Source organism: Culex quinquefasciatus, chromosome 1, assembly GCF_015732765.1.
Source record: "Culex quinquefasciatus strain JHB chromosome 1, VPISU_Cqui_1.0_pri_paternal, whole genome shotgun sequence".
NCBI classification, from domain to species: domain Eukaryota; kingdom Metazoa; phylum Arthropoda; class Insecta; order Diptera; family Culicidae; genus Culex; species Culex quinquefasciatus.
Window position 1 is genome coordinate 38,750,413 of NC_051861.1, and position 22,682 is coordinate 38,773,094.

The window sequence follows — 22,682 nt, forward strand, 5'->3', positions numbered from 1 at the left end:
TTCACGCTCATTTGCAACAATCAACAATAAGATAGAATTGAGAGATTCGACAGAAACGTGCACGCATCCTGGTGGCGAGTAGAAGCACTACGCAACGATGTTCGGAATGACAGCGTGCTTGGAAATATTATTTTTTTTGCCGTTTTTGATTTTTATTTCCTTCAAATATTTTTTAACTTCGATGAAAGTTATTGTAAAGTGTGGCAATCGCATAAACGAATCGAATGATGTATAAATCATAGGGGCTGAGTTAATTTTTCATGTTTTTTCCTCAAATTTACCAAAAAGATCTTTTGAAAAATTGATTTAAATAGAGAATTTGCAGCAAAGCTAAAAGACACGTGTCGCCACCTATGAACAAATAGCGTAAACCTATGATTTTTAGAAAAAATGTGTTTTTTCCTTCCTAATCAACATTTTTATAAAACTTATGCCGGATTCGGATGAGAAAAATTATTTCCAACAATTTGGTGTATAACTTTCCAATATTTGTTTGATTTTTCTATGAGAAAACTGTAAATTTAGAAAAAGATAGTAATCTGGACTATTTGGCAAGAAAGTCTGTCAAAAATCAATAAAAATTGTTGAATATACGTTAACACATCTGTTATCAACTATATAACTGGTTATTTCCTTGATATATACAGGAAACTAATTTTTCGTGTTCAAAAACAGTTTTTAAAGAAAAAGGTCACAATTTTTGCGCGCCCAAAATTTGATGTTCATTATTTTAAAGCAAAAAATTTTTCTCGTCTTTTGCAATCAGTTTCATTAAGATTGATGCAGGGAATCATGAGAAATAAGCGATTTTGTTCTTCAATCTAGCTGAAAGGAATACGATTTTTGGCAAGTAACCTCATTTTGGCGCCACCTACATTTGAAACACAGTCGTGCTGCAAAACCTCAATATGATTTATTTGATTGATAATGCTCCTTATGCATGTATTATTGATAGAACAAACTATTAGAGTCATATTACAGCATAATTACAATAATTTTCTGAAAAAATTGCCAGTTATTCGATTTTTTCCTAAAAAATCCAAAAAATCACCAAAATGCATTTTTATGGTCAATATTTTGGTCAAAGGGGAAGAAAAGTAAAGTTTAAACACTTTTACATAACAATTCATCATTACTTTTATCTTTTACAACATTTAACTCAAGTTATCCAAAATATCGATCATCTTTTTAGAAAAATCGTTTAAATAAAATACTAGTCACAATTAATCTCTACAAATCACCACGCATTATGATCGTTAGCGAAATTGCCACACTTTGCAATACCCCACTTTTCTGAAAATGCTTGATTTTTCATCAAAAACGCGATTTTTCCCTTAAAACTGCTCAAACTGTATGGGGGCTGTCATTCCGAACACCGCTGGAACAACAGCGAACCTAGCGGAAAAAACGTCGTCGAATTTTTCAATACTCTGCACGGAAAATCAACATTCCCCACAAGTTGACGTACACGCTTACCAGTATTTCACCACTTCTGAGAAGGGGCTCATGGGAGATCATGGGTTCGATTCCCATCTGCTCCAACCTTCCATCCGATGGGGAAGTAAAACGTCGGTCCCGGCCTTGGATGTTGTTAGGCCGTTAAGTCATTCCAGGTGTAGGAGTAGTCTCCACGGGTTGAAAAATTCTCCCGTTTTCAACTGGCCGGCCGGCACAGTGGTAGCGTGCACGACTAGCAAGCGAGAGCTTGTACATCGCTATTGGCTGTTGAAATTATTTCAAGGCCAGTTACCGCAATTTCAAGTGTTTAGCGAATGATTTTTGAGTGCTCTGTACTGCAGGGTCAGATCATGTGCGAAACACTTCGATGCGTTGTGGGAGTTTTGCTCAGTGTAGGAGTCCAAAGCATGCCAGATTTTGCATATTTTCGGGCACATCACAAAAACGCAAATGAATCTTTTAAAAAACTTTCGCAAACAGAAGAACCGTCAAACGTTTATCTTTTTTTGTGAGCAAATCATTTCATAAGAAATCAACGATTAACATACTGCCGTTTTACGGCGATATGATGTACACGCCATTTTGGACTTTTTCAATTTTATTGTACAGTCTGATAAAGATATTCAGCTAGCTTTTCCGAACCTCAACATATTTTTCCTTAAAAGCCTAATCTTTCTTTTGAATTGTGACGCTCTAAATTTGGTTCAGAGATATGATTTTTGGAAAAATGTGCATTTTGTGAAAATCAACGAAAAACGCAATTTTTTGGACCACCCTATTTCGGAGTAGAGCCAAATATTTGTTTGCATCAGGACACTGTGACTCGGGGCAAGACAGTGAAGAAACCAGAACAAACGAGAGTTAGGGGAAATTCTCGTATCTTTGGCAGGTTAAGCTCTCGCTCCTAACTCCATCCAATTTGCTGATTTTCACTATTTAAACAACTAATTTTGCAAAACTTTTGGTAGAAACTTGCTTGCTCACTTCTTATTGAGCTATTTATCACTCGATTTCAGTTGAAAACGCTTTTAATTAGCTTTAATTGCATGTCAAAGTTCTGACCTGCCAACATTAGAGGCACGCTGGAATTAGATGCTGTTCCCCTACTCCGGGAGCAAACGGGAGGAATCGAGAGAAATGAGAGAAATGAGAGAAACCATGCTATTCTCTTTAGAAATGTCAATTTTGACATTAATGACATTTCTTTCCTGATGTTTTTTTTTTTCAAGCTGTCTCTGGTTGTCGGAAAAGCGAGGTTAGGTTGAACGCAAAATTGATAGTGTTTTTTCTTCACAAGGGACGTGGCTGCCTGTGCGGATGCCAAATTTTAATAATCTGTGCCACGATAACGGAACCACCCGGAATGGCGGAAGCGGTCGCCGGAAATGCTTACATGTTCACCGTCGCCGTGTCCAGCTCGGAGTTACTGGAAATGTTCGTTAGAATGGGCCAGTATCGTGCGACTCATGTTTGCGATGATCCGGAATCACGCGCCCTGCATCGTGCTAAGCGACGGAACGATGCCGTCAGTTATGTAGTGGAAAATATGAGCAGCTACTGGCTGTGATGGATGGATTTAATTCAACTAAAACACTGTGGATTTGGCAACCACCAGTCGGAGGGACAATCTGAACAAGGCGTGTTGCGTCTCGGTCGTTTTAATTAAAAAATCTTCTTGCCAGCGGACATTAGGTCTATTCCCGTACTGCAGAATTCTGCAATTCTGCACAAAAATGGCAGCAGAGCGTTCCCATATTTTTCTGCAACAAAAGTAACTTTTCTCTCAGGCAGAATTTCTGCAGTGAGAGAGGTAGAAGTTGCAGCAAAACCGTTCCCGTACTTTTTTGCAAGCTCTCTCTCTTCTCTTTCTTGTTGAAAAGTTACTGCAATTTGGTGTGGTGGATGTTGACTACACGCTTACATAAAATCTGCAAGTTGGGTGAAATTAAGCATTTTATTATAAGTTGTAATAAAAATAATAAATGATTTTGGGGTAGTTTTTTTATGTCTGGTTTTATTGAGACCGATTTTTTTTTATGTTAACGATTTCAGGCTTAGTTCATTTATGTAAATGATATAGCGATTTTTTTCAGTGTTAATATTTTTACCTGATTAAAAATTGATAACTTAAGCCATAGTATTACAGCACGGCTAGTACCCCAACAAAAATTGTACTATAAAAAAATTGTTTTAAAAACTTTTAAAAGACACATTTCTTTTGAGTTTCATAATTTCAAATAGATATTTGTTTAGGAATAATATTTGGTCTTCGATTGTTTTCGAATATACCTCGAAATATACTAAATATGTGTGTTCAATAACAGGTAAATTTAATTGGCAAATAATTATTTATACCTTTAACGGTGCTACCAATTTGTATTCTTATATGAACAAAAAAAATTGTTTTGTCAAAATTAAAATTCTCAAATTCTTCAATAAATTCTTAAATTCTTAAATTCTTAAATTCTTAAATTCTTAAATTCTTAAATTCTTAAATTCTTAAATTCTTAAATTCTTAAATTCTTAAATTCTTAAATTCTTAAATTCTTAAATTCTTAAATTCTTAAATTCTTAAATTCTTAAATTCTTAAATTCTTAAATTCTTAAATTCTTAAATTCTTAAATTCTTAAATTCTTAAATTCTTAAATTCTTAAATTCTTAAATTCTTAAATTCTTAAATTCTTAAATTCTTAAATTCTTAAATTCTTAAATTCTTAAATTCTTAAATTCTTAAATTCTTAAATTCTTAAATTCTTAAATTCTTAAATTCTTAAATTCTTAAATTCTTAAATTCTTAAATTCTTAAATTCTTAAATTCTTAAATTCTTAAATTCTTAAATTCTTAAATTCTTAAATTCTTAAATTCTTAAATTCTTAAATTCTTAAATTCTTAAATTCTTAAATTCTTAAATTCTTAAATTCTTAAATTCTTAAATTCTTAAATTCTTAAATTCTTAAATTCTTAAATTCTTAAATTCTTAAATTCTTAAATTCTTAAATTCTTAAATTCTTAAATTCTTAAATTCTTAAATTCTTAAATTCTTAAATTCTTAAATTCTTAAATTCTTAAATTCTTAAATTCTTAAATTCTTAAATTCTTAAATTCTTAAATTCTTAAATTCTTAAATTCTTAAATTCTTAAATTCTTAAATTCTTAAATTCTTAAATTCTTAAATTCTTAAATTCTTAAATTCTTAAATTCTTAAATTCTTAAATTCTTAAATTCTTAAATTCTTAAATTCTTAAATTCTTAAATTCTTAAATTCTTAAATTCTAAAATTCTAAAATTCTAAAATTCTTAAATTCTTAAATTCTTAAATTCTTAAATTCTTAAATTCTTAAATTCTTAAATTCTTAAATTCTTAAATTCTTAAATTCTTAAATTCTTAAATTCTTAAATTCTTAAATTCTTAAATTCTTAAATTCTTAAATTCTTAAATTCTTAAATTCTTAAATTCTTAAATTCTTAAATTCTTAAATTCTTAAATTCTTAAATTCTTAAATTCTTAAATTCTTAAATTCTTAAATTCTTAAATTCTTAAATTCTTAAATTCTTAAATTCTTAAATTCTTAAATTCTTAAATTCTTAAATTCTTAAATTCTTAAATTCTTAAATTCTTAAATTCTTAAATTCTTAAATTCTTAAATTCTTAAATTCTTAAATTCTTAAATTCTTAAATTCTTAAATTCTTAAATTCTTAAATTCTTAAATTCTTAAATTCTTAAATTCTTAAATTCTTAAATTCTTAAATTCTTAAATTCTTAAATTCTTAAATTCTTAAATTCTTAAATTCTTAAATTCTTAAATTCTTAAATTCTTAAATTCTTAAATTCTTAAATTCTTAAATTCATAAATTCATAAATTCTTAAATTCTTAAATTTTTAAATTCTTACAATCTTAAAATCCTTTTTTATTTATAGCTGAGTTTCAAAAATTTTGATTTACGGAATTTTTCAATTTTACTTGTATTTGAAATTATAATTTCTTTGAGTTTCTATCTTATTATTTTTAACTGTAGCTTTTGAATTTGTTATATTCTGAACTCATAAATTAAAAAAAAACTTTTGTTATTTTATTTCGAATTTTTTAAAACTTTTTTATATTGATTTTTTTTAATTAAGATTTTTTTGAACTTTAATCATTTTGAAATATGTAGTTTTGAATTATTTGATTTTGTAAGCTTTGAATTTGTGATTTATTGTTTTTTTTTTTATTTTTCTGTTATATTTATTTGCATTTTTAAATTTCTCAAGTATCAGATTTAATTTTTTTATGTTTCTTGATGTGGAAATATTAGTTTTTTTTTAATATTTTTAATTATGGATTTCTTAATTTCCAGATTGATTAATTTATGTGTATAATTTTTTTTTTGTTTTCGATCATTTTTTTTATTTGGTAATTTTACTGCGTCACCGTTAATCTTTCAAACATTCTGCTATTAAACATGTATTTATCGCTTTTGTATAAAACCTTTGTTTGTCTTTTTTATCATATTTATTAAACGTACCTGCCACTCTCATTTGTAAAATTGTTTACCTAATGTAAAATTTTTAATTAATTTGTTTCTCATATATGATTTCTACCTAAGCATAATTGATTTCTAGTTAGTTAATAAATAATACATCCTTGATTTTTTAAATAAAATGTTGTGCTGCATATAACAACAATGTCCCAGTTCTAGAGGTAAACTTCTTTCAATTACTTTTTTGTCAACCATTTTTTTTTTTTAATATTTTGAAATATTTAAAAATATATTACACAGTTTGAGTAAATCCACTCAACTGTGTACAATGTTGCAGAAAAAGTACTGGAACGCGCTACCCAGGCAAAATTTTTGCCTCTTCTCTCCTCCTTGCAGAACTCTTTGCAGAACTTCTGCAAAAGAGAGAGATGAAGAGAGCGAGCTGAAAAGTACGGGAACGTGCTGCAAAAAAGTGACTTATGCTGGTTGCAGAATTCTGCAGAAGCTGCAGAAATTCTGCAATTCTGCAAGTACGGGAATAGACCCACAGACAAACAGACATGAAAGTTAGAACAAATTTGTGTTCAAAATGTGGGACCAGTTCGAATCAGTTCAAATTCAAATTTTGTCTGCACACTAGCGACATCTATTGGCGAATCCATAAAGCTCATCTTCTGCTTGACAGCAAGTTTTGTAAGTGTGTGTGTGTGAGGGAGTAAATGGTGACAGATTGACAATCGACCAAAACCAAACATTTTGAATGGATTTCGAACCAAATTTTTGTATAAATGAAATTAAAATGCAAGTAATTTTGAAAAGCAGTTATTGATAATGCATTTATTTGCCAAAAGTGTGATATGGGGGTGGGGACTTCTTTCGGAGGAACTATCGACTTTAACGACTGTCCTTTCACTCAATCGACGAAATGCTCGCACCTGGTTTAACCTGCGACCACCGTTTTCCGGAGAAACAACATCGTGGATGAAAAGGTTGTCCTCCCATTCGAGCGATGAATTGCTCTCACCGGAAGAACCAAATCGTAGAAGATACGGCTGTCCCTCCACACCAGGGAAGGATTGCTCTCGCTTGTTTCCTCCAGCGGCCACCGTCCTTCCGGAGCAACACCATCATAGACAGAATGGTTGTTCTCCCACTCTACCGACGAGTTGATCTCACATAGATCGACCTGCGGACGGGAATACACCACCGAAGAAGGAACTGCTGTCTTTCAACTCCAGCGGCCAGTTGTGCATGTCGAGCTCGGTTTGCGGCAGAAGGTCAGCCGGGGGAAAGCTATTGAAGAAGGAAAGGATCTCGGCAAGTTCGACCTGCGACCTTTCCTCCTGGGGAACATCACCGAGAAACTCCACCTCCATGTAATAAAAATCTTCTTGATCTTGGCAACGTTGACGAACTGCTGTCGCCGTTCTTCCGATGTAACATCCTCAACGAGGGAAATCCTGTTAGCCCAACAGAGGCACAACCACCGGCGACCGGCTTTTTGTTTCCATTTCTGACTAAAAACCACGCCACAAACGTTGCACGCGGCAAGGTCAACTCAAACCCAAACAACGAATTCCAAGCTGTCATCGGAAATAAATGTCAGAGCACAAGGGCGTCTCTAGTGGCGAATCCGAAAAGTATAGACCATGCTTTGCACATTTTAAATAAAACCGTTACATTTTTGGGGACAAGTTGGGATCCGGACTTTCATGTCTGTTTGTCTGTGATAGACCTATTGATACACGCAGTACTTTCAAACGGTCCGACTCCACGCTGAACTTGTCTGGCCCTACTTTGGGAAACACTGCCCTAGGCAGAATCGTCTCAAAGAAACTCACACATCACAATCGAAGCCAAGGACGATCTTAGGAAAATCCCTCGTATCTTAGCGTAATGCCAGAGGTCAGCTTCTACGTTCCTGGGCTCGCAAAGCCCAAAACTGAAAAAAATAAAAACGCAAAAAGAAAGTTGTTTTATTGTGTAAGGTAACTTTAACATCAAGGAAGAAACTAGCCGGATATCCAATCAGTAGCCCGTGGCACAGCTTGGTGAACTTCGCCGGTACTCCGGCATCTTGAAAATCACCACCAGCTAGTGGATGATCTAGTCGATCTTTTCTGGGTAAACTGGTCAACCGTGATCTCGTGATTGTCCAGCACCTTGTCCAAATTTGTCTCGTACGTCCGCGCAACTTTTTCGCATTTCCTCCTCGTCCATCGAGGCCTTTTCTAGATCGGAACTCAAGTTGATCTCCTCAAAGCTCCTGCTGCTAATGCCATCAGCACTCAATAGTTCTCACACCAATCCCAGCTCGGTACTAACGGTCAATTCGTCTAGCTGAGAACTGGACCGTGATGAGCTTCCGGCGAATACATTTCCACTACTATTTCCTTTCCGACACGGCGATGAGAAACAAGTGGCCACGGCTGACGTTGTGGTAATCTTCGCCACTGCCGGAACAAACGTGGTAAACCTGGCGGAGGAGACAAATTTCACGCAAAACATTCACAAAACTCTTCACCTCAGCAGATCTTCACAAGGAATCTTACCTTTGCGCATATTCCACCCGAACACTCGATCGGAATGGCCTGGTCAAAATGGACCGCAAATTTCCCACGAGAACAAGGCTACTACACAAAACTTAATGATTTTTTCTCCTAATTTTCTACGGATCTAAAATTTCTGCGCGCAGCACAGCCTGACAAATGTAAATAAACAAATCAAAATGTCATTTTTTCTCTTTTCTCTCAATGTTCCTCTCTTTTCTCTCAGAGAAACCTAGAGCAAACGGGAGGAATCGGGAGGAATGTAGAGCAACGAGAGCAACCAAGAAGAATGAGTTGGAAAACTGTCAAAAGCAAAATTTCAGAGCAAACGGGAGCAAAGCGGAGAAAACGGGAGGAACATGGAGAAATAAGAAGTACTCCCTTGTTCACTGTCTTGCCCCGAGCACTGTGACGAGGAGTTCGTCATTTTTGAGTTAAATTATATTTTTTCACTGGGCCTAGAAAGCCTTATGCCATAACTTGCCGCCATCTATGATTGAAGAAAATTTTATAATTTGGAGCATTTTTAGAGTCATTTTAATGTAGGATACGAGAATACCAATATTTTTCCTAATCATTCATCATGTACCTAAATTGTCTACCTTCAAAGAGTAGCGTTTTGCTTCATTTCATCATTTCATGTTGTCGATCGCAGCAATATCAGCTTTCATGCAGCCCAAATAGAGTTGGTTTTGTTTTTGTTGTTCCTCCACTTTTGTGGTCATCTCGGCCTCCCCCTAGCGCGAGATTGTAACTGATACTTTCCTTGATAAAGTCGATGTTTTTGGATTGGATCTTGGTTCAGTCACGTAATTGATTCCCGAGAAAAATCGAACAAATTTCACGCCAATTCAATTGGTTTTACACTCGACACCACAGATGAGCGCAATCGATTTCGTAGAACAAGATCTAAATCTGAAATGATTCGGCCCTGCAGAGTTGGTTAACCTCTCGGGCTGATAAGTCCTCGATTGAAATTTCACGCCCGCCTCAATTTAAAAAAAAGATCATTAATTCAGGCGTTCGAATCTAACCTCAAAGAACATTGATTTGACACTCCTGTCAGCGCGATTGGCTTTTATAAAATTTCACATTTTGAGGTTAATCCTAATTTATTGAAAGTCTTCTCATGAGTGCCCAAACCAAACACATTTTCAAATCTCAGCTTATGGCGCGACTTTTGTGCTGTTTTTTTCGCTTCCTGGGTGCTTATTCAAATTAGTGTCATTTCGCGGGGTTTTTACCAACGGGGATCTTGCTACACGTTTTTATACAGTGTGGTTACATTCATGTCATTTCTTTTAAATTGATTGACTCTGGGAGGAGTCGATTTCAGAATGAATAATTATGGAAAAGTTAACTATATTTTTTATCAGTTTTATAGAGCATTCTACGTGCGTATGTATTGCGTGTACGTACACGAAAATAAAGTGAGGTTAAATTTTGTCAGCCAGCAAAACCAAATGGTGCGCTAGTGTGCGTACGCGAAACGTCATAAAGCTCTATTAGATGAATTCTGAGTGAAATTCCCCCAAATTTGACAAATGGATCATTTCTCATTTCTGAGTAAGTTCGGTTCTGATGAAAACTGAGTGATTTTGAATGTTCGTGTACAATAATTCAAAATAACCCTAAATTTGATTTGTTTTGGTTGACAGTGTAAAGAAATTTGACAGATGAAAACTGCACTGTTACCGAAAGTTCATTAGATTTTGTTAAACTCCAAAATACTGCCAATCCTTTTTTTGATTTGGAATAAAAATCCTCGAAGATCGATTTTTTTGCGCCGTCGTCGCAATCGAAGGCCGTGATGACAGTTCGGATCAAGGCCCGTTTGCGGGTCGTGAGAAAGGTCCACGGACGGTGCAGAGGATGTGGATCATAAATCTTGGGGCACACACCCGGCATGTAGCTGGATTGGGTAGAAATCAGCGCGGGTTCCGAAGATTTACGGATAGTTTGACGGGAAGATTCGTATGAGTTATGGCACCAATAATGAGAGGTTGGAAATTGTCTTAAATCACTACTTTCCGGCTTTGGAAAGTGAGCCGTAGAGGAAAGAAAGTTGGTCTTAGTCGAAGGATTTGCCATAAAAATTGGGTTTACATAATGACAGATCGTTGACAGTTTTCAAACGTCAAATTGTAAATTTATATCGTCGAGTACCTTTCAAACAACCAATCGATTTTATAGCAATCTGTTGGCTTTAGCCGATAACTTATCGCCGAGAGCCGCTGATCCCATTTCATCAGCAAAGCCACTTATCTCGTCTCTATGATATCTCCATATGCGCTGGATAAACCGTCAACGTCATGATTTAACCTCACTCTCCACCACTGAAAACATCAGAAGCTCATTAATCAAACCACGAGCGAGCGAATCGGTTATTTGTTTTTCAGCTTCAAATTATGGGAACTCTCGGGTAGCGCAAAGATCCAAAGCAGGCTTAAGCCGATAGCGGGATCATGATACACTCTTCCCGCACCGCATGCCGCGGGTTAATAGGATAAGATGCCGTGTGGCTTCGGAAACCTGTCCACACGTTCGCATTTCTCCGCGGAGGCAGCCCGAATGGGGTTCATTAATCAAAACAAATAGACATGTTTTAAGTGGCCGTTTAGCTGGGGTCGATTTCATCTACGTTGGACCCGGAATTGGTCGGGAAATTGATGAGCTCATATTTTTTTTTTCAACTTGTCATAAGTGGATTGATTTGTGACGATTAAGGCCCCTCGTATGCTATAATAGCGCAATTGTCAAAGTTATACGATTATGCGAAAAAACTGAGTAATTTTTTAATCAATGACAGCCATTATGGCACAGCTGTCGAACTCCAAGGAATGCACTCACTTCCCGAAAGCGATCCGATTTCACAAGGTATGTGCAGAAAAGTTAAGGAACTCTTCGCGAAACAAATACCCCTCAATCACCGCCATGGACGGGAGAACCCTGCAAACATTTCCCATATTGAGCGTGACCCCGTTCACGGGCGTTTGCCGATAGACAGCTTGCCGCTTTGTCTCATGTGGGAAACAAAATATCAATATTTATAACTCAAACCAGCCAAACGGTCAAAACGTGCAGAACCTAACCTCTCTCTCTGGTTGCGATGTAGGATCATGCACATCGCGATTGATGCATGTCGCGGCAATCCCGCCGTGCCAACATCGACACATTACACGCTGAATGGGTTTTGCGAGGACTCTTTGTTGGGAGACGGTGAAAGTTTGCCATAATGGCGGTGCCATAAAGTTTGACATTTCATCCTTTATATTGATTTTTATTTGAAACGAAAAAAAAAATGGGGGTGCCAAAGAATGTTTTGTTCGCCATTATGGCAAACTCACTTCGAGAAAGTCACATTTCCATCAGAAATGTCATGCTGCCAAAATAGTAAACAGCACAAGAAGCAGCTGTTTACTGTTGCGCCAATACAATGGCCCTCGAAGAGTGTTCACTGGATGATGGTGTAACACCACCACTATTTGCTATACAGTTGAAGTGTAATGTAAACAAATAGTCGTCAACTAGCGCGCGGGCGATGCCAATTTTTCCCAACTCTTCCTCTCTGTTGTCGTCAGCAACGCGGGGTGATGACAATGCAAATTGAGAGATGTAATGCCCCATCAAAGATTATGGGTTTGAACTGTCGTTTCGTCTGTGGTGGGTGATGTTCAAGTTGCTGCCTTTAAGAAGCTTTTATTGTTTACTGCTTAGACATGGCTGTCGTGGCTTGGTTTTATGTTACTGTTGCATTAGTAATATGTTTGGAACTATAGCTTTTGGTATCGTCTTTTTCTAAATTTTGCTTTGATTAGTATGACAGAAGCAGGCATTGTTATTTTAAAGCATAATCCATTATAGCAGATTTTTTCACATTCTATCTGTCAAAAATGTTGCACACTGAACAAACCCTCATTAATTTTAATCAGCATTTACCTAGTTTGGCAGCCAAAATGTCAACGTTATGGCTTCTGTGTCTTCGAAACAACAAATTCCCAAAAAACATTGCCTCAAATTTCCTAAACATAAACCCAACACCGCATTATTTTTAGTCTCTGAAGGAGAGCTGCCAATCCGCGACATGCTCCAGATTGCTAGGCACATAGCTTCTTCCAGGCCCGCGGGTTGGATTTTCCAGACATTTTCTTCCCAACTTTCATCGCCAAGTGCACACGCATTGCGCGCCCCAACAAAGGGCACTCCGGAACACATGTTTTTGGTCTGACGGTTGCTGCGCTAATCTTATGCGATCTTTCTGGATTGAGTCAATTTTGAATGGGGCGTAAAGTTTTGGGTAATTTCTTTTAAAAGTTGTTCAATTGTGTTCACAGTGTATGATACTGTCAAATTTTCTTTGAGTGCACTCTAAATTTGTAAAAGCTAAATTCAGTTTTTTTAGACCTTTTCAAAGTCAAATCGCAACTATGTTGGCTTCCTCCTGTTCCCTAAAGAAGAGGGAGGCACATGTAGTTAATTATGTTGTTAATTACTTGTAGAATTCTTGTGTAAACATCGTTCCAGAGCGAGTCTGGAAGCTGAATTCCCCCTCTCGTTAGAGCCCAGCTGACCCAGATTCACATATCTTCTTGAATATCTCGGGTTGGCAAACTCTTGCCGAGTTGCGTAACTCTGTGGAAATGGCTTTCTTTTTATCGCACAGTTAAAGGGCGTACGGACAATCCACCACTTGCGGGCAGATGACCAAACTGGTTCGGGAACCATAAATCTTTCCGCATTTTTTTTCTTTCGTTGAAGAAGCGCACTCCAGACACACAATTATGGTCGGTTATGAACATATTTTATCGTTTCGATTTGTGCATTTTCCGCAGCACTACTGTGGCTGCTGCTGCCGGCCACGATTGTGGTGGTGGCAGCTTGAGTTTATGTTTTGCATTCGATTGGGAAACACCACTGTGTTGTCATCGGGTGATCCTGGACGGTTTGCCAACTGGAAGTAATTTATTTACGAATCGAGTTGGATTTGTGTTTATGTTGCTAAACTACAGGCGAGCGTGTAGACATCTGTCAGAAATTACACGCTGATACCCTTTCAGTCGTTTTAGGTTAAAGCTGTCAAATTACACGATCACTGGAAAAGACTCAATACTGAGTTGAGTTACAACTTTTACTGCATGGGATTGTGAACCCTTTCCCTCAAATTTTACCAATCCAGCTCGTAACGAGTCACATTCTTCGCCCAGTTCCGGAGATTTTCCATTTTGTCGCTCGTACGTTCTTGGAAGTGTTTCCTCCTCAGCAAAGAAAAAAGTGTAAGCATACACGCTCAACCCGCATCTCTCTGCTTGTTCAATCGATTTTAAAATATGCTGCCTGGCTCACACACCACAACCAGAGACCAATCGACGCAGTTAAAATATGGCCACAACGTGGTCCTGGCCTGGGGCCAACCCGTTTTGCTCTTGACAAGAGTTCCCGGCGAACAGTTGCCAAAACTGTAACCATTCCACCAACGGAACGGATGTATCGATTGAACGGCAATTTGCAGGCCCGATTTATCACCAATTTGGGGATGCCGCAATTCAAATGTCATTGAACCATAAGTGCTTGCTCCAAGGGGAGCGGGGGTCCATCAAGAGTTGGTCGCAATAAACAAGAATTATGGCGCAGTCAGAAGTCTCTTTTATGGCAATTTGACAGTGCCTGTGGCACGTGGGACGGTGCAAGCTGTTGAATGGATGTAATTTACACATTGGAATTATATTTTGGCTGTTGAAGTGCACGCTTGCAGTCAGAGTGATAAAAACTTATGATTCACTCACTTTTTGTTAGCGTGTATTTTTGGTATAATCTGTCGAAGGTCTGGAATGGAGCATACGCCGTCACGCCATTTTTGACAGTTCGCTTCATAAGAAATACATTGTAGAAAAAAAAACAAAAACTGCTCGACGGCGGGGGCTCCATTGCAAACTGGAGATGTTTTGACAGATGAAAAAAGCGTCATAGAGTTAAAAAATAATAATTTTTAATCAAAACTCAAAATGTCAAAATGTAAACCAGAAATGATTGTTTCCTAGGGTTGACAAAATTTTAACACGCGACCACATAAATTAACCCCTCTTGCTCTCCAATAAGAAAAGTACAGAGCATCCACCAACAATTTTTTTTCGTCGCCCACAAAACGCAAGGTCGCTTCTGTTTATGTTTACATTCTTCGGCATTGTTGCTGCTGTTTGTCGTTGGCATGCATTCCTTATCGCTCTCGCGAGCGACTCTCGCTCTCCGCTCTCAGAAAACCCTTGCTCACCGGTTAAACTCCATTCAACAAACTCATTTTTTACACCCTTCGTACGCGTCATTTTACCGGCGTTTGACGACGCCGATGCCCGGGAATGACACCTGATGCGAGAGAGAAATAAAGAGAGGACGCAGTGTCATTGTACTCGCTTGCTAGTCCCCGGTGAGCGATTGTTTTGCTCGTGAGCGTGAGAAAAATAATTATTGAATTAAGATTTTCAAGTTTTGCCGAGTCACACCCCTTGGACAATTTAACTGTCAAAGTGACGTTAACGCACTGTCAAATTGGCAAGCTTAGCCGTGACCAAGGGGCACGCCACTACAACTTTTCCAAACATCTAATATTTCAAAACATATCCAAAAACTGTCAAACCGCCCTGTCACAGCCTCTCTGTTTTGGTTTCTCCAGACCCGGCGGTGAGAGCGAAGCCCGCGCGAGAGAGCCAACCCAACCTTTGTTTACATCGCTCCGCTCTCACACGACAGAGAGAGAGACTTGCGCTTGTTTACGTTTTTTTCCGCTCCAGCCGTAACAGGGCCAGCACCAAATGTTTGGTCCCTAAACGTGCCGGGGTTCCTCCACGGCGTCGTCAGTCTGTCGTTGACAGCCGTGCCGAAACGTGCGCGGTTCTATACGTCGCCGTCGAACAATTTCCGAGTAAACGAGTGACGTTTGGGGCGCTTAAGTCAAGACGCGCGCGCTCGAGTAATTAAGCTTAGCTGCTGTCAGTTAGTGTAGCAGTGTACTAACCTACTAGGATAGATGTGTGTTCGCACTAATGATCGCGACCAGTAAAACCGTAGCAAGCGGGGGTAATTTGCGCGGAATCCACGTGTCGCGCTAGCGATGTATTGCATGTCGCCTTAAGTGTATTTTTTTTTTACCGTGTGACGTTTTATTACCACACTAGCGGTAGAGTTTATTGCTGTAAGTTTGTAAGAGTGATGATCTTCCCCGTAATTAGCGGATAAGGTTACGAATGAGCAGAGGTGTTGAAAGTGTCAGAGCCGTTCAAAGTGCAAAACTAGAGGTGTAAAAATAAAGCCGAATGGTGGCAAAAGTGAGCGGTTTTAGTGGCAAATCGAATCTATTTTCAAGAATCAATCGCAGCGCACAGCTTAGTGATAGTGCGGTGCTGTCAGTGAGGCGCCGTTAAACGGAGTGTGATGAAAGCTGCGCTTGCTTGCTTTGATGTCGAACCGCGGCGTGATTTCCGAAGGAGTTGTGTTGACATGTACGTGAAATGGATGCTGTGTAGAAATTTTGATCACGCAGAAAAATAAGGCATATTTGAATCAACAAAACGTTTTGTTGATTTAAAAATCAAGATTTTTGTTGAATCAACGCTAAACGTCAAAGCAACTTTTTCAAAACAACAAAAGATTTTTGTGGAATTAAGAAAATCAAGGTTTGTTTCAACGCAAAATCGGCGTTGATTATATTCAACAAAAATTTTGTTGAATCAAACCTCGTACAGGCTGATTCTACAAAATATTTTTCTGCGTGATTGAAAAGATCCAGTGGATTACGAGATAATTGTGTTTAATGGACTATCGATGTAGCTGTCACAAAGAAGAAAATCATGACCCTGAGGCATTAAGCCTCGTTAAATATTTTTAATTTTTAAGCAAAAAATCAGAAACTTTGTAGACATTTTTGATTTTTTAAAGCTTTGAGTAAAAATGTGTCAGCGTGTATAATTTTTGTGATAAACAAACAGCGGCCATTTTAAAAACCTTACCGGTACAAAGAATGCACGCTTATTTCAAAACACTCAGTTTGTCAAAATTATGCAGAAATGTGTTATGAGGCCATACTTCAGATTAGGAGAATATTCACTCAGAATGTAACGTAAACTGAGTAAAAATCTGGCAAATTCCTTTTCGGTAGATTGCATTAAAATCTGCGGACAACAAATTTACTCATTTGAGTGATTTAAGGATAAAAAATGCATGTCTAAAACATGCTCAACAGTTACCATAAAATGCTTAAATTTACCATAACACAAGATTTCTCGTAATCCAACCTAGTGGCAGTGCGTAACCGCAGCGATTTGTCGCAACCTTTGTGCCGTTAATTGGATTGAGCGACTTTAACGGGCAGCTCAAAGCAAAAACATTCCCCCGAAAAAGAGGTAAGTCAACTTCCTGCGACTTCATTAGCCCCGGATAGCTACTTGTTACCAAAAATACCCAACTGAAAGAGAGCATCTCATATATCACCCCGGAGGGGCTAACCCGTAAACGGATACTTGATCTACCTGGCGAGCTTCACGCCCTGTTTCCTTTTCAAAAAAAAAAAAAACTCAAAAAACCCTCTTCGGCGATCGGGCTTCGATCAGCGATGCAGGTTCAAACGTCAACAGCGACAACAACACGAAAAAATTCAAAACGTGCGCAAGAAAAACATTTAATCATCGCTACAAATCTTTTGTGATTTTTCCCCTCTGATGATTCGTTTCGGTTTTTGGGGCTTTTCCCTTCTCCGTGAGTTTTGGGACTGATGTTCAAGACCGAATACGTATCCCTCGCCCCTCAACTGTCAAAATGACATTGAACGACTGTCAAAATTGTGCACGTTTATGAGGATTTATTCTGGTTCTGGGTGAAAACAGTAAAATTACGTCAAACTTACACGCTCCGTTGAAAATCTACAAACTCCAATGTATTGTTTTGATTCCTTATCCAGTTTGTTGTCTCAACTATCAAACTATGTTCAAAAAAGTCATACTTTCCTGGCGCATCGTGCCGCTTCGCGGCGAAGGTCAAACACAGCAACGAACGAGAAGAATCGGACAAACCTGCTGGAAAGACACACAACAACAAAAACGAACATCATTGCGCATAAATATTAAAGCGTGATCGTAAAGAACGAAATATTTGAACACGACGAAGAAGAGCGGCGAACGAGCATCCCCGGGATTCCTCACTCCTTCGGTGTGTTCTTGACGTGTACACACGCACTTTGCTTCGAGGAGTGATTTCTTCATCGTTTGTTCGACGACGGCGGGGGGTTTTTTTTTTGAGGAGAATTATAAGGCGGGAGCCCAATTATTGGCCGTGTACAATCTAATTATTGGCCGCTCCGTCGAAAAACAATGAAGCTAAACGAGCATTGAACCAATTTAGGGTTAGCGACACCGGTTTTCGCTAACAGCGACCGAGCCCGACAAGGCGCCCGACGGGGAGTTGTCAAAGGTACACGGTGACGGAAATGTAGCCATTTGATGGGTTGAAGCTTATTTTGCTGAAATGGAATTCTTTCGCGTAGAATGTTTTTTGCTGAACCGAATGAGACTTTGACAGTATTCCCTACGGGAAGGCGTCAAAATACACGCTAACTGGAACTTATAATTCCGGCAGTTTACCCAACATATCAAAACTGCACGCTGCCAGAAACATACTCACTTCATGAGTTATGTCGGATCCATTTCAACAATCGACTAGAAAAGAGCCATTTCTTTCCGATTGCAACATTCCGCCCCGGTAACCCACGCAATCTGTCAGTTTTCCTATCCTTCTTTTTTGTCTCTGTCTAAATCGATGGTGAACTCTCTCTTCTATTGTTGTTACTGGCACTAGCAGCAACCCTAAACTTTTGTGCATCAACGTGGAGAGGGAGTAACTTTGGCTGCACCATTTTTTACGACCACGGCACGATGTGCCATCGTCCTACGCGGGACGTTACCCGTTGACCCTGTCAGTTCCGGATATTTGGTTTAGGGGTTGGCAACATGAGCAATTAAAGCAATAAATTTTGATTTTTTGAAAACTTTGTTCTGGTTGGCAACACTGAACATTTGACAACAGTGCACGCTGAACTCGATCTAGCTCAATTTAACTTTTTATAACCCAACTTTCAAGGAACTTTTGTCCTCAAATGGCTTGCCGCAGTCGTAAATCCGCGTAACCTACGCTTAGTTAGTCGAGTTTTGTCTTATCTAGCAACCTTCGTCGCAGCAGCACCACGATTAAGCTGTCCCACGCATAATCTAGCCCCAAGTTATGCGCCTCAGTAATGCAGATCAATCTGGAACCACGGAACCGCGGCGGGGGTTGTTTTGTCTCACCGCGCTTCCGGGAATGGAAATCTTGCGTCCAAAAGCGGTGAAAACTTTCCGATTAGGGCATCCCGATAAACAGATGATATCAATTTCAGGGCGCGCTCTTTTTTTTTTATTCCTGCAACAGTCGAGGGAGCTTTGCAAGATTAATGGTTTGGGTTCAGTTGGTTACCCAAAAAAGGGAACGCCACCGCCAACTGGTCAGGGCTTTGTTTGAGGTGAACTGTTTGGGAAAATTTCTAATCACGCGTGGCGGGAATCATTCGCATTTGAATATTCATTCAATGCACCCTTACCAAAAATCATGATTTTTGAGTTCCAAATCCACTTTTCATACGATTTTTTGAGTTCAGGTACTACAACCATAAAAATGGTTATATGGGTTGAACTGAAAAAATCGTATGAAAAGTGGGATTTGGAACTCAAAAATCATGATTTTTGGTAAGGGTGTGGCAATTATGACTGCGACGAATTGAGCGTGTAACAACAGGTATTGAGGGGTACACGCACAAAAGAAAGCATGCGTTGGTGAAGGGTACGGCCCGACGGGGTCACGAGCTCCGAGGGTCACTTTGCGACCCTAGTTTGGGATTTTCCTTTGCAGAGTAAGGTGGATATATTTATAATTTGAAGATGAGTTTATGCTTTGACGAGTCGTTGCATGAAAGCAAATACGCACATCCAAAACAGCTGAATGCACTTTTCTTAAACTTGACTTTTGCCCGGCTTACTAATTTTTGAGCTCGATCTTTGTTTTCATCAGGACACTGTGATGAGGAATTCGTCATTTTTTGAGAATTTTTTTTCGCTCGGCCTAGAATTTTTCAGTTTTTGATGAATCCTAGTAAAATTCACGCATATTTGACAGATTTACTTTTTTTTTTTTTATTAAAACTGAGTGAATTTGAACGTGCGTGTAGATTTCCCAGTCAAATCATTCTGAATTCTGAAACAGAATCTAATTAGAATCGTATACAATTTCCGTTTCAAACGCAACAACCTGTTCGAACACGGAACCGGTTGTTGCGTTTGAAACGGAATTTGTATACGATTCTAATTAGATTCCGTTTCAGAATTCGAATTGAGTTAACTGGCTTGCAACAAAAAGGTATTTAACAGTGTATTACACGTTGAATGAAGCATAAAAAGAAATGCCACTTGACTTTGAAGTAATATTGTTGTTGTTGTTGATTTTATTAGGGGAACTTTGGCCCTATGGGTCATTCGCTCCCGTTTGAAGGAATGTGATTCGGTCATTCTTTTAGTTTTCAATTGAACTTGTTTAAACAGTTGCTTGAAGCTTGCTTATCACGCTAAAACATGTGATTGTCATAATGTACCAACACGCACATCCAAAACTACACAGTTTTCGTTAAAACTGAACCTTTCAGGAGTACAGCAAATGTGGAGTGAATTTTACTCTAAATTCAACAAAAATAGAGTGATATTCACTATGATGAAAATTGTGTAAAATAACTAAATTCTGGCAATTTACAGATATTCCGAGTGGTTTCGATTTTTAAACCGAAAACTGAGTGATTTTGAATAAGGTTAACTGAAATGAGTTGGATGACAAAAAGTTTTTAAATGTTACATGTAAAACACAAAAAACGCCCCCAAGCCTTGAATAAATAAAAAACGGAAAAGTGCTACTTCAAAACGATTCTGTTTTGTTTGAATGTAAACAAAAAAAGTTGAATTCTATCATGTTTTCCAAAAACTTATGAGTTTTCAAAGTAATGTTGAGAGATTCTGAGTACTTTAGTTTTAAAGTGTAGTATGGAACATTAAAAATAATCTCAAGCTGGCATAATTTGACAGTGAATGTTTTACACGGTTGAAGAATTCTAAAGTGTTTTTGGGTAAAATTAACCCAACCATATTTCGAGCTTCTTCAGCCCCAAAATTCCACACATTCAGCTCCCAAAGAGTCCACCTCAAACGGGTGTGTCGTTCGAACTGCTGGTCAGCTGATCCCGCTATGCGAGTCTGGCTCAGCTGGAGCATTTCCACACCCAACCCTGCCTGGTGTCTCCCGATTGTCCAATTCTCGGTCGTTAAATTTGTTGTCAATCAAAATTAACCAGCGGAACAGCGGAGCGCAGTATAAACATGCGTAAAACCTAACCTCCAAAGAGATAGCTATTAATTTAGTTCTTCCCCTTCCCTCTTCTCTCTCGTTCTGTTTGGGCTTTGGTGGGAGTTGCATCGGTTATTGTCGTGTAAAACATGTGCTTTCTCATGTTTTGAAGACTTCTGGGGTTGGGGCAATCGACACAAAATGCTTCATACAGCACACAACAGCAAAACCTTAAGTGACGCCGCGCCGCTGTTAAGGCGTAAGGTCTCTCCTCCCTCGAATGATATCCCGCATCGGGTAGGCACGAGGAGCGTTGATTACGATGATTAATTCTAGGAAATTTCAAAGACCCAACAGAATCAAGCTCAAGGAGGAGGGGCAACCGGTTGTGAGGGACGGGAAAGAAAAAAAACATAGTTGGGAGCCCCCGAAGAAAATTAATTACGCTTTCAACATTCTTTCGTCGGAGACGTGACTGGAAAGCGCTTAAGAAAGCGCGGTGACCACTGGCGATATCGCGAATTGACAGCGATTTTCCGTATTTTTTTCCATTCTCTCTCTGTTGTTTGTGGTACAAGAGGAAGGTACAAAACGCACCGCAAAAGGGTTCAAAACAATAGAGGGATGGAGGGAATCGGGACAGGAAGAATGACGCCCCGGGCAGTGTTGTTGTTGTTCCAGACTGGGGGATCTTGATTGTTTACCGATCGAAAATGGGTACATTTGTCGCTGGATTAAGCTTATCTACGTCAAGTGTGTACGCGACAGTTGGCAGCTGTCAAATACACAGTCAAATAAAGCTAGAAGCTTAGCTGTCAGAAAGCTACACGTTCAATTGATACTACAAAGAAAGGTTCGATCTTATTCTTTTCAAGCTGTCAAAGTTCATCGACCTCACCCAACTACTTTGCGTACATTCATCAAGATATAGATTTCAGTCCAGTGAACCGCGACAAACATAAATGGGTAGGTGCAACAAATACGCACCCGTCGTTGTTGTCCCATTTATGGTCTGATGGGAGATGAATGCCGTTTCCCACCAGCCAGCTGTCACCGCGCTACTAATAACAATAATAATTGACAATTAGTCCAAGACTCGAACCGACGACCACGCGAGCTCGATGCGTGGGCCCAGTTTTATTGTGTTCAGGTCGATTCGTCGGTGAAAAGTGAGCTCGTATTTAGATGAGCTATTAATTTTACCTTCTTTTTATGCTTTTTGGGAAGGGTGGAGTCGGCTAAAGTTGGGTCAAAATGTCACATTTGCATTTTAAAGTGTATAATTAACTCCCCTGACTGAAAAGTCCGTCGGACGTCCGTCGTTTGTCGTCCGTGCAATCGTACGACGTCGCTCGACAATGTCGTGCGACTTTCGCACGAATGTCATACGTTTTTGCACCAAAATGTCGTATTTGTCGTGCGATCGATGATCGAAATTGTACGACATTGTCGTACGACATTCGACCGACGTCGCACGGTTTTGTTATTTAGAATGTCGTGCTATTGTCGTGTGCTGTCATTTCGGATTTTTGGGTTATTTTGCAGTTGAAAAAACTGTTGTTTTGTTTTTATTGATTTTTTTTTTATTCCAGCTGTCAACATTTCACAAAAATATTTATTGTACACTTAATTTCACTTGCGTATCGCCGATTCTTCCCCAACTTGGCTTCCTTCTGGATTTGCCTTGACCGCAGCTTCCGGCTCGGGTGTTGGTGTTCTTCTGAGGCGGCCGTGGCAGCATCTTGGTCGTCTTGGACTTTTGTTCCTCGACGAGCTGATCAAAACCCGGATGCGACGCCTTGGCGACGA

The 22,682-nt window shown here is 38.7% G+C and overlaps 1 protein-coding gene across 6 annotated transcripts in view; it reads left to right on the forward strand.

Annotated features, from left to right (window-relative positions):
* The first annotated feature begins 15,316 nt into the window (after positions 1 to 15,316).
* The window catches only part of LOC6037355 (tensin-1), a 447,484-nt gene continuing 440,118 nt past the window's right edge, over positions 15,317 to 22,682 (forward strand). For 2 of the 6 annotated variants that reach the window (XM_038249948.1, XM_038249947.1), the window contains exons 1-2: positions 15,318 to 15,964; positions 16,761 to 16,864. The gene's annotated coding sequence lies outside the window, so the exon portion shown is untranslated. Of the gene's footprint in view, positions 15,965 to 16,760; positions 16,865 to 22,682 lie in introns of all 6 variants that reach the window. The other 4 variants (XM_038249944.1, XM_038249946.1, XM_038249950.1 and 1 more) reach the window with 4 other exon arrangements.